We start from the raw sequence: 12,300 nt of genomic DNA, 5'->3' as shown, positions 1-12,300 counted from the left end.
AGGAGGAGAAGGGAGAGGAGGAGGATGGGGCCTCATAATACTCATGGTCATTTCCCTTAGTATGGTGCTCTCAAGTAGTGGCCAGGAATAATAGAGTTGTGTTCCACTAATCGAGCCACCTCCCAACCCCTTGTTCTCATCTTCTTTCCCATCCTCATTCTAACTCCACCTCCTAAATATATTTTTTTGATTATCTAGAAAGTCACAAATATGTTTTCCCATCCTGAAATAGTTTTCAGTATTTCATTTCATTTTTACTTTGGAAATCACACAATTAAAAACAACCCAACACCATTAGATTAAATATATTTCGCATTAACTATCTGGATTGTAGTATTTTGCTTAATGCTTGTATTTTCTTATCACAAATTAGCAGAGTAGATTTAGTGGCATCTACAATAAACAGAGGGAACATTGGTAGAAAAAAAACTTGTAAAATAAGCCAATGGGTAAGCAATTTAAAAATATATTTGGTAACACACTCACAAAACAAATGTACATTGCAAATATTCACTTTTCTTCTAGTTTTTCCCCCCTTATTCTTGAGAAGCAAATCTGTCAGGTCTATTTTTCAGTTATTTACTCTTATCAAATGTAATCATGGCATTCACTGGTAATTGCTAAGCTCTTGATTTATGTTAATATCTCATGAACTTGTCCCCAACCATTTTTTTCCATCACTCAAATATAAACCTCAGAAAGTCATGCTGTCAGAGTGTATTTAGAATCAGGCTCAAGTGCCACGCTCTATCAATTAGAATAGTCAAAAGCAAATCTCTTTTACCTTTTGTGAAACTCTTGTGAGTGAGGGTAAAATAATGAATACTAACATATATACTAGAGCTAAACTCACTGAGTTCAAATAAGTGGTATTTCTGTTTGTGTTGTCTCAGGTCAGCTACACAGTCACAGCTGTGAATTGAAAATATTAGTACATGCATAATATTTTTTATATTTGAAAGAACTATATGTAGTTTCTATTTTTCAAAGTGTTAGTGATTTAATATTGATTTAAAATTATATAAAATAAGAGGGGTTTAAATCCACCCCATCCCCACTACCAGAGTTATGTGTCCTCATGTTCTTCCAGTGAAAACTAAGATTTCTCTCATGATCACAGATAAAGATTGAATATATATTCCATTTTTATTAACTCCTACAGTACTACCTTCATTTCTTTTCTAAGTCACATCTATGCCATTTACTATTTCTGAACGTTTTTCCTTTTTCATCTTCTCTCAGATAAGCAAAACAATGCCTAACTTCATTTGGTATTTTCCAGATTTTCTTCCCTTTCAGTCAAAAAAAAAAAAAAAATCTTGGTGACAAATGGTGTGGGTCCTGATGGAATTGAGATATTGAGCTTTCTGGTCATCTTCTCTTATCATGCCCACTTTCTGGGAATATGAACCAAAATTCTTTTTGGAGTAAGAAGTTTGGAGTAAGAAGTAAGTTCTGGTGTCTATAATTGCTTCTTCACTAGATACGGATGTTGGCAGGTGGATCCAAATCCCCAGCCTGTTTATCTTTCCCTAGTGGGATAGGAATATGGAGAAGTGAGGTTCCAAGACACATTGGTGAGGTTTCCTGCCCAAGGAAGTCAGGATGGAATTATAGCAGCACCTGCAACTTAGTGGCTGAAAGGCAGTAAGATATAAAGCAGGACAAAATGTTCAATGTTTTTATCCAACCTCAGCCTAGCTACCAAACTTAAGCAAAACTGCTATAGTTGTATGCCCCCAGGAACACGTCTAAAATGGTTCTCTTAGCTTTCTTCTACCCTAAAATCCCTAATCTCATTTCCTCATATCCTAATTTTTGATTCTTGCACATTAACCATCTTGTCTCAATTTAGGTCATGCCACCTTCCAGACACCAAGTTACAAATGCTACCATGACTCCATCCTGACTACTCTGGGCAGACTACTTCACCAATGCATCCTGGACACTAGCATCTCTAGAGCTCTGATCCACTAGGGAAAGAGAAATAGGCTGGGGCTATGGATCAACCTGTCAAGGCTCATGCTCTGTGGAGAAGCAGCTACAAAAGCCAGAACTCATACCTTCTTGTACCAGAAATTCTCTTACCATAACTCATAAACAGCCTTGATCCATACTTCCAGAGGGGGAAAAGTGACAGGATGAAGATAAGAGGACTCTTCACTCCAGCTCCATAAGTATGGATGGGCACAGTCATGGTCACAGCACTGCTTACTCAGAGCATATCAGACCTCTTCCCTGACCTACAACCATCATGACAATATATATGAGCCTCACCAACACCCTGCCACACCATGTGACATATCCACATAGCAGATGGTCCTGTGAACACAGAATGGGAAAGACTTGGAGTACTTCTTCTGTACTCCAAGAGAGACAGAAGAAAAAGGAGAGGGACATATGGAGGTAGTTATGTTGTCATGAGTGGCTTAGAGGGAAAGAGAGGATTGGATCAGAAAAAGAAGGGATAACTATGTATAAATGTGGACAGATAGTTGTAGAGAAGATGGTTGGCCCATGTCTACAACTTTAGGGGAACAGTGGTGGATTACAGTGGGGAGAGTGAAGATTCAGAACTCTGGTGGTGGGAATGGTGTGGATAAAAGCCCCTGTAGATATGTAGTTCTGTAATATATAAATAAATAGACAAATAAATAAATAAAATACAATGTTGTGTGTTATAGAAAGTCTTGGTTTGAGACTCTTTGGATTGCTTGGAGTCCTCCAAGTCTTCTGCACCAGACTCAAAAATATTTCAGCCATTATTTTATCAAAGATTATTTTCTCCTTATTATTTTGTGTTACCACTTCTACTTTGGGAACTGTAATAATGTAAACATTATCCTTCTTAATGTTGCTTCAGAAGCCGTTTCAGATACCGTTCTTTTAAATTACCTTTTTGATTTTCTTCTTTACTGAGAAAGTTGTTTCATCTCTCAGTTAATGAATCTCCTCTGCTTATTAAATCTGCTCTTGAATCCCTCACTGTATTTCTCAGTTCCACTCTTGGGTTTTTCATATCTATAACTTTATTGGCCCTAATCTTTTACTTTTATTGAAGTTATTTATTAATAAGAGACAAAGAAGGATATATATGGAAAAACATAAAAGGAAAGGGATATGCAACAAGAGGGGTGGAGGGCTGGTGATAGTGCACCTGGTTGAGTGCACATGCTATAATGTTCAAAGGCCCAGGTTCAAGCCCATGGTCCCCCTGCAGGGGGAAAGCTTTGCAAGTGGTGAAGCAGTGCTATAGGTGTCTCTCTCTCTCTTCCCCCCTCTCCCTTTCTCTCTCTCTCTCTCCCTCTATCTCTTCCCCCCTCTCTCTATCTCTCCCTTTATTTCTGGCTGTGATCATCTCTATCCAATAACTAAATAAAGGTATATATAGAGAGAGGTTGAGATAAAGGAAGAATAAGAGAATGACTCTGGCACTTAAAATTCAGGGTATTGAACTCAAGACCCCAGGCTTATAAACTCAATGCTTTATCCAATGTACTACCACTCAGGCTCCTTTACTTAGATTTTGCACTTCATTTTTGCTTCATTTATGCTTCTCCGTACCTCTCTGAACATCACTGGTGACATCAATTTGAACTTTTCATCAAAGGGAAGTTGCTTTTCCTTATATCCTTAAAATCTTTTAATGAGATATTGTCATTCTCCTTCACTGAAGAGCTTCTTATTTACCCCCCCACCCCCACTCTGCCTTTTGTTTTGTATTTGTCACTATGGTTAGTCAACCCCATTCTATTTTCCTGCTTTGAAGGAATGACAGGTAGGTAGTGCCCCCTGGATTTCAGGACAAGAGTTCTTTGTGACTGCATGAACTAGGTACTCCAAGTATTTCCCATTGTGTGTTCACATGACCATCTGCTATGCAGGTATGCCAAATGGTGTGGTGGGGTGTTGGTGAGGCTCATATATATTGTCACGATAGTGTAGGTCAGGGAAGAGGTCTGCTGTGGCCTAAGTAAGCAGTGCTGTGACCATGACTGTGCCCATCCTGGCATCCCAGAACCTGGGCCTCTGCAAGTCTGGTTCCTGGAGGTTGGGCATACATCTTGTGTTGCCCTTGGTGGGGCAACTGATATTATGATGTAGAACTATGGTGCATATTTTATACACATAGTGGTGACAGGTTCCAATGTGCAGAGTACTTTCATACTATGCAACCATAAGGACAAATGGAATTCACATAATGGCTTCTGCACTTGTACACTTGCACTTGACTCTTGTAGACTTGGGGGAGGAGGCCAGAAAGTCATCTAGCCTGGGTGGCATCAACAGGGTTTCTCATTACTGAGAGCCATTCATGTATTACCATGTATTGCTCATATAGTGTAGAATATGTAGTGAGTGTTTTAAGTTGAAATCCCCTTAGAATTCAACTTTAATGAAAAAATAAAAGTTTACCTTAATTGCTCCAGAGAATGAAGAAATCACTGATTTTCAATATATCACCAAATGATTAGGATACATTGACCGCTGTCTTCAAGAGTAAGTTTTGATGTTAGAAACAGCTTCTTTCTAGTGGAATAAAAAATAAAGTCTGTCCTTTCTAAATATGGCAGAAGATATCCTGGGATATCAATTTTTTTAATTAGATTTTCCTTCATGGTGTTTTGGGAGAATTTTTGAAACAGAGAAACTTTTTTACTAGAGATCGCCAAGTAACAGTATATTTTTTTCTAGAGAATGAAAAATAGAGCTGTTAACATTTCCCAACTACAGAGTCCCCTACCCCTCCACACACACACACAAACTCACACATAATCTTTCCTCACCTTTTTGTAACTAAAAAATTCCATTTCTTCAACAAATGAATGTCTTTTTTATTTATATTTGTGATTAATAGTGAGTTAAAATTTTATAAAATTACTGTATATAGTTGCACACCATATCCACCTAACACTAAGGTTTTTTTGTCCCCACCCTCCTACCTCCCAGTGATAACCACTAAAGTTCTTACAAAGTTTTTAAAACAGCTTGCTTGCTTATGTATTTGTTTGTTTGCAAGTTAATTTATATCAGTTCTTTAAAGTCTGCATATGAGTGAAACCATCCTGTAGTCTTTCATCTCTAAATGTTTTGCTAAGCATAACTACCTCCAGTTTGATTCACTTTGTTTCAAAGGACATATCATCCATTTATTATCTTCTATTTTTATTAGTGATTAATATTGATTTAAAAATCATAAGATAATGGGTATAATTCTACACTATTCCTACCAGTAGAGTCCTGTGTCCCCATTCCCTAAATTGGAAGCTACCTTCACAGATATGGTTTGACTATTATTTCTACACACACACACATTTTTTCTATGGTCCTGCCTTCTCTTCTAAGTCATTAAGTCACACCTATACCCATTGTTACTTCTGAATGTCCTTTCTTTTTTTCTCTTCTCTTTGTGGGTCTTGATGGAATTGGAGTTCAGAGTCCTCTGGTCATCTTCCCTAGTATTACCCTTTCTCCATCATCTTGTGTTTAACGCTCGAGAGTTCTGAGTTAAACTCTCTTCAATGTCTTTGTCTACTTTCTCATTGTTCCTCTTTTTTTTTTTTTTTTTTTCAAAATTTACATGGTTGTGTGTCCACATCAAGTAGAAACCTAAACTGTAAAATGTCACTGCAATAAAAGCTGAATAGAGTGGGAATAAAGCTAAGGAGGATAGTGAATCAAGTAAGTCAGTTCATTTATGGGGCTGGATATGGGCTCATCTAGTTGAAGTCATGCATTACAGTATGTGTGTAAGGGCACAGGACTCAGGTTCAAGCCTCTGGTCACAACTTGCAGGGAGGAAGCTTCATAAGTAGTGATACTTCATAAGTGTTGTAATTGTCTCTCTTCCTCTCTATTTCCCCTGTCCCTCTCAATGTCTCTCTCTCTCTTTCACTCTCTATCATGTATATTTTAAATAATGCAGGAAATGCATCTTCAAATGTTTGAGGAAATAAAAATAAAAATCATTGAAATACTGATAGGGAATATTGTTTCTAGAAAACTAAAATACTTGTTAGTTTTTTTCCTATTAAAATAGAGCCTTTCTAAGAAAAGTATTTAAGCAAATATTTTCTACTTACCCTTAGATAACATTCTATCCTACTCCCTACTTCACTTCTCCATATCACTCTAAGTCTAACCTTGTCAGATAAAATAAGGACTACAAATACTGGATAAAGGTGAGAGATTAACATACTTTAACGATGTGCCTTTTGTTCACTTCCAAGCTGTCCCATCATCCAGGTCCCCAGTCAGGAAATCTTTGAATTACCACAGAGATATGATGGGCCTTGACACCTAATAGATCTCTCTCTTCACCATCAATGATCACTTCCATAAGGAGCATTATCATGGGCCCTCTTGTGGGCATCTCCAGCACATTGCCCTCACTGTAGAGCAGCAAAGGTAGAAACTCCCCCAATTTCCAAAGGGAGGCTGGGCCAACCACCTACTCTACCACTTGAATAAGACTGGTCTTGAAATGAGTGCAGACTAGAATGTTCCCAGCTGCGACCATGGACTGTGAATTCAGATGGACAGGGGTGCAGAAGTTATGTAGGTTCCTGTGTTAAATAACATATGAATGAATACTGATAATGCATGAATACAAGAAAAAAAATTTCAATCCTTACAAACAGTATATTCTTATTGGTTGGAAAAAGATATAAAAGCCACTGATTTCTGAGATTACTATTCTCCCCACAAATTTATCACAAATTTTATAGTCTTAATATGAATTGGTAGAAGACAAATGTATACATTTTTTCACACATAGTATCATTTGTCAGGGAATCTTACATTTTCCCATACTGCTTTATATGTGTGAAACCTTATTAATTTTAACAACAATTTTCATTATAAATGTTGGGATCAAAAATTTTTCAGGGGTTTGTTGATCTTGATAGGTTTTCAACTAAAGATTATTTGGGAGAGTCAAGAGGTAGTGCCGCAGGTTAGATGCACATGGCACAAAGCTCAAGGGCCCAGGTAAGGATGCTGGCTCCAACCCCAGGCACCCCACCTGCAGGGGGTCGCATCACAAGTGGTGAAGCAGGTCTGCAGGTGTCTATCTTTCTCTCCCCCTGTCTTCCCCTCCTCTCTTCATTTCTCTTTGTCCTATCCAACAACGATGATATCAATAACAACAACAATATTAACTAAGACAATAAAACAACAGGGGCAACAAAAGGGAATAAATAAATATATATATATATGGGGAATAGCTTAAACCTACAGCTTAGTTTGTCTGGTGAGAGCTTGGCCCAGGTTCTAGACCCTGATATGAGCATTTCCAGGGGAACTTTCTGCACTGTGGTGTCTCTTTGTCTTTGCCCCTCCCTTTGGCTTCCACTTTATTGTGGGGTGAATGGCCTGAGAGATAGTTGTTGAAATATAGAATCAACATGTCTTCTCCCCATAGTAAGTATATAGCTGGCTTTTGTTCCATTCCACCATCCTACACCTAGACCCCAGAGCCCCTCTACCCCATCTTTTTCTCTCCTCCCCCACAGTCCTTTGTTTTGGTGCAATATATCACAAACAGTCCAACATTCATTTTGTGTTTTCCCTTGCTATGCTTGCTTCTTAAGTTCCACCTATGAGTGAGATCATCCCATATTCATCCATGTCATTCTGGACTATCTCACTTTCCATGATGCCCTCAAGATCTGCCCAAGATAAGCATAAGGAAACAACTTCAGCAGATTGAGAGTAGTCCATTGTTTATATATCACAATTTTCTCAGCCACTCATCTATTTGGGGGTATCTAGGTTTCTATCAGGCTTGGGCTATTACAAATTGTACTGCTATGAACATAGGTGTACATAGGACTCTTCAGATAGGCATCTATTTCCTATCTGTGCCTTCATAAATGAAAACATCTGTCTGGAGATGTGATGAAAAAATAAAAATAAATAGCAGTACTTCTTTGTTTCACAAATTATAGGCATACAAAACAGTTTTTTTTTCCCTAATCCCCAGCAGGCTGGGGAGAAAACATCATAATGGTTATTCAAAAGCTTTTATGCCTGAGGCTTCACAGTCCCAGGTTCAATCTCCTCTGGTGCAATATAAGTAAGAGCTAGGCAGTATTCTGGCAACTCTCTCTCTCTTTCTCATTAAAATAAACAAAATATTTTTAAATCCTGAAAATAATTCCATGGGTATATCAAAGTGAATTAATTTTTATTCAAATATTAGAAATCAGATACAAATCTAATTGACAGAAACCTTAATTTTTCTTCTTACTGAGTATCTGACAGAAATACACACACTACCAGCAATACCATCATCAAGGGCACATTCTGACAGAGCTGAAATGGTGGACAGGTGGACAAAAGAGCCTTTGGAAAGATTCATTAGTGCCCTGCCATTCTTTAACAAGTAATCAATAATGCTTTTCCATAAAATAAGCAGACTATTTCACCAGTAAATACTTAATATTTTTATCATTATAATAGTTGTTTCTTCCAGAATACCATACAAATGTGAACATAAAATACAAAACAATTTGAAATTGCCTTATGTCATTCATAATAATGCCTTTGAAATGTATCTGTGATGTTTTGACTATCAGTTGTTAAGTTTGATTGATTTTATTGCTAGGTATATGTCATTATATTCCTTCAGACAATCATGCCACTCCTTAGAAGGAGTCTGGCTTATTTTTCCAACTTTATGTATGCATGCGTTCCTTATCTCTTCTGTGGAAAATTATTATGGACCAGAGTGAAATAAGGCAAGGTGGGTCAGGGAAATATTACAGAAGTTATACAATCCACTTTTTATATCCGAGGTTTAGAGGTCTCAGTTCAATATCCAGCACCACTATAAACCAGATGTAAACAGTACTCTGGTACAGAAAAACAAATGCAGACTTCTGGAGGCAGGACTACAGAGCAGCAGCTGCTCTGTTTCTCTCCTCTCCTCTCCCGGGTCAACTAGAAATACCAAAGGAGACCTCTTGGGACAGCAACAATGCAGGACAAGAATGACTTCAGGAACCCACCAAACTACCAATGAGTGCAAGCACGTGTGGCTCGTGGACAGGGAGATAAGGCGAAATTTAGCAACAGGTAACATTCCAGCAGTTTACCAGTTGAAGCACCACCTCCAGTCTGCTTTACTAACAAAAAGACTGCTGAAGGAAAGAGACGAGTCTCCACAGACTCACCAAATGAAACAGTGAATCTCCATTGCTACTGCCCTCAGAGGCTGGAGCAGCAGAGGCCCTATGCTGACATCTGGGAACACAGAACTGACTGGGGAACTCAGGAGAAGATCTACACCTTGGTTGCTAGCCATTGGGATATATAGTGGGAACCTTTCCACATTGTGCTCCTGATGAGAACATGGAGAATAACTGCCTCAGAACCTACAGACTATAAACGGGACTAGTTTAGAAAAACACAGGACCCATCAGTGCTGCCCAGCTTGGCAGAGAAGCTGAAATGAGCCTGAAGCTTTGAATCTTAGGGGGTGTGAGAGTCTCTTTGCATAAACACTGTGCTATCTCTCCCCACCCTGTTTTATTTCGTGGTCAGGAGTGAGGGATTAAGCTATGAAGCGTACCTATAGTTTAAAAGCACTCAGGTCCCCATAGAGTACAGGGAAGAAAAGAGGATCCAAACAGCCTCTGTGCTCCAACTTAGGGATTAAAATAATATTGAAACAACTGTTAATTTCCACAGCTGTGTGTCCTTTAAGTACCTTAATTAGACACAAGTCAATCCAGGCAAGAGTGATCAGTAATTTGAAAAGTACTGAGAGAGGGAACTCATAATATATAAAATGGTTAAACCAACAAGAAGAAATATTATAGAAATGAACCAGGACAGAGTCCAGCTAAACCCCCCCCAAAGGATGAAGCAAAAAATAATGAGGTCAACATCTAAACACTAGCTAAGGAAATAATCACAGGAGTGAGCAAAGAGTTTGAAAGAATTGTCATAAGAAATGCAGAAACAAAAACTTAGATTCAGGCAGAAAACACTATTTATCTCAAGGTCATTAGAGAGCTAAAAGCTGAAATAGCTGAGCTAAGAACACAACTAGCTGGACAAGCTAAAGCAGTATCAGAACAGGGTAACAAAATAGATGAACTCCAGAAAACAGTAGACAGCAAAGAGAATAGAATAAATGAGGCTGAAGACAGAATTAGCAATATCTAGGAAAAAACAGAGACAACTAAAAAAGAAGTAAGAGATTTCAAAAAGAGATTAAGAGATACTGAAAACAACAACACAAACCTATGGGATGACTTCAAAAGAAATAATTTATGTATTTTTGGCTTACCAGAGGAAGAAACAGAGGGAAGGGAAGAAAGCATTCTTCAGGACATAATAGCTGAGAACTTCCCTAGTCTAGACAACATAAAGACTTAAAGGTTCAAGAAGCCCAGAGGATCCCAAACAGAACTAACCCAGACTTAAAGAGTCCAAGACACATCATATTTATAATGGAAAGGAATAAGGATAAATAAAGGATCCTGAAGGATGCAAGAGAAAAACAAAGAGTCACCTACACAGGAAAACTCAAAATATTAGCAGCAGACTTCTCCACATAAACACTACAGGCCAGAGAGCAGTAGAGGGGAAAGAGAATAGAATGAATGAGGCTGAAGACAGAATTAGCAAGATCTAGGAAAAAAAGAACAGATACAACTAAAAAAGAAGTAAGAGATCTCAAAAAGAGATTAAGAGATACTGAAAACAACAAAAGAGACCTATGGGATGACTTCAGAAGAAAGGATATATGCATTATTGTCTTAGCAGAGGAAGAAAGAAAAGGAGGGGAAGAAAGTATTGCTTAGTAAATAATAGCTGAGAACTTCTCTAGTTTAGAAAACATCAAAAACATAAAGGTTCAAGAAGCCCAGAGGGTCCCAAACAGAATTAACCCAGACTTAAAGACACCAAGACACATCATATTTAGAATGGAAAGGAGTAAGGATAAAGAAAGGATCCTGAACACTGCAAGAGAAAAACAAAGAGTCACCTATGGAATCCTATGGAAAACCCATAGGATTAGCAACAGACTTCTCCACACAAACATTACAAGCTAAAAGAGAACAGCAAAATATCTACATATCTATACTGTGCTCAATGAGAAAGGCTTTCAACCAAGACTACTGTGTCCTGATAGACTGTCATTCAGACTAGATGAAGGCATAAAAACCTACTCAAACAAACAAAAGTTGAAAGAATCAACTATCACTAAGCCTGCCCTGAAAGAAGTTCTCAAAGGTCTTCTGTAAACAGCCAGACATCATAAATAGGACATATATCAGAACACTAAAAATCTACAAAATGGAGTTAAAATATCTTCATCTATGATATAAATAAATTTCAATGTCCTGAATTCACCTATTAAAAGGCACAGAGTAGGAAGATGGATCAGAAAACACAACACAACAATATGCTGTCTACAGGAAACTCACCAAAATCAACAAGACAAACATACTCAAAGTGAAAGGATGGAAAACTATCATACAAGCCTATGACCCCCAAAAATGCCAGGGACAGCTATTATCATACCTGACAGGATAGCCTTTAAAATAAATAAAATTTAAAAGGTAGGGATGGACATTATTAAATGCTCAGAAGATCAATCAACCAAGAGGACTTAACAATTATTAACATCTATGCACCCAATGAGAAGCCATCTAGATGCATCAAACATCTACTGAAAGATATTAACAGCAACACAGTCATAGTAGGGGACTTCAACATCCCACTGTCTCAACAGATTATCCAGGTAGAAAATCAATAAGGAAATGAGGGAGCTAAATAAGGAGATAGATAAACTGGAAACATTGGACATTTTCAGAATCATTCACCCCAAGAAACTGGAGTTCACGTTCTACTCAAGTCCACATGGGTCATTCTCAAGGATAGACCATACATTAGGCCACAAAGACAGCATCAGCAAATTCAAGAGCATTGAAATTATTCCAAGCATATAGTGGAATTCAACTAATACTTAACAATCAACTAAAGATTAGTAATAGTCCCAAAATATGGAAGCTCAACAGTACACTACTTAACAATTACTGGTCAAAGAGGAAATAAAGGAAGAAATCAAAATGTTTTGAGTGTTCAATGAAAGTGAAGACACAAGCTATCAAAACATTTGGGACACAGCTAAGGCAATACTGAGAGGGAAGTTCATAGCCATACAAGAACACATTTGGAAACAAGAAAAAGCACAAATAAACAACCTGATTGCACACCTGAAAGACCCAGAAGAAAAAGAACAAAGGAACCCTAAAGCAACCAGAAGGACAGAAATAACTAAAG

Source organism: Erinaceus europaeus, chromosome 14, assembly GCF_950295315.1.
Source record: "Erinaceus europaeus chromosome 14, mEriEur2.1, whole genome shotgun sequence".
Lineage (NCBI taxonomy): Eukaryota > Metazoa > Chordata > Mammalia > Eulipotyphla > Erinaceidae > Erinaceus > Erinaceus europaeus.
The sequence above is the reverse complement of the archived record's forward strand: the minus strand, read 5'-3'. Positions refer to the sequence as shown.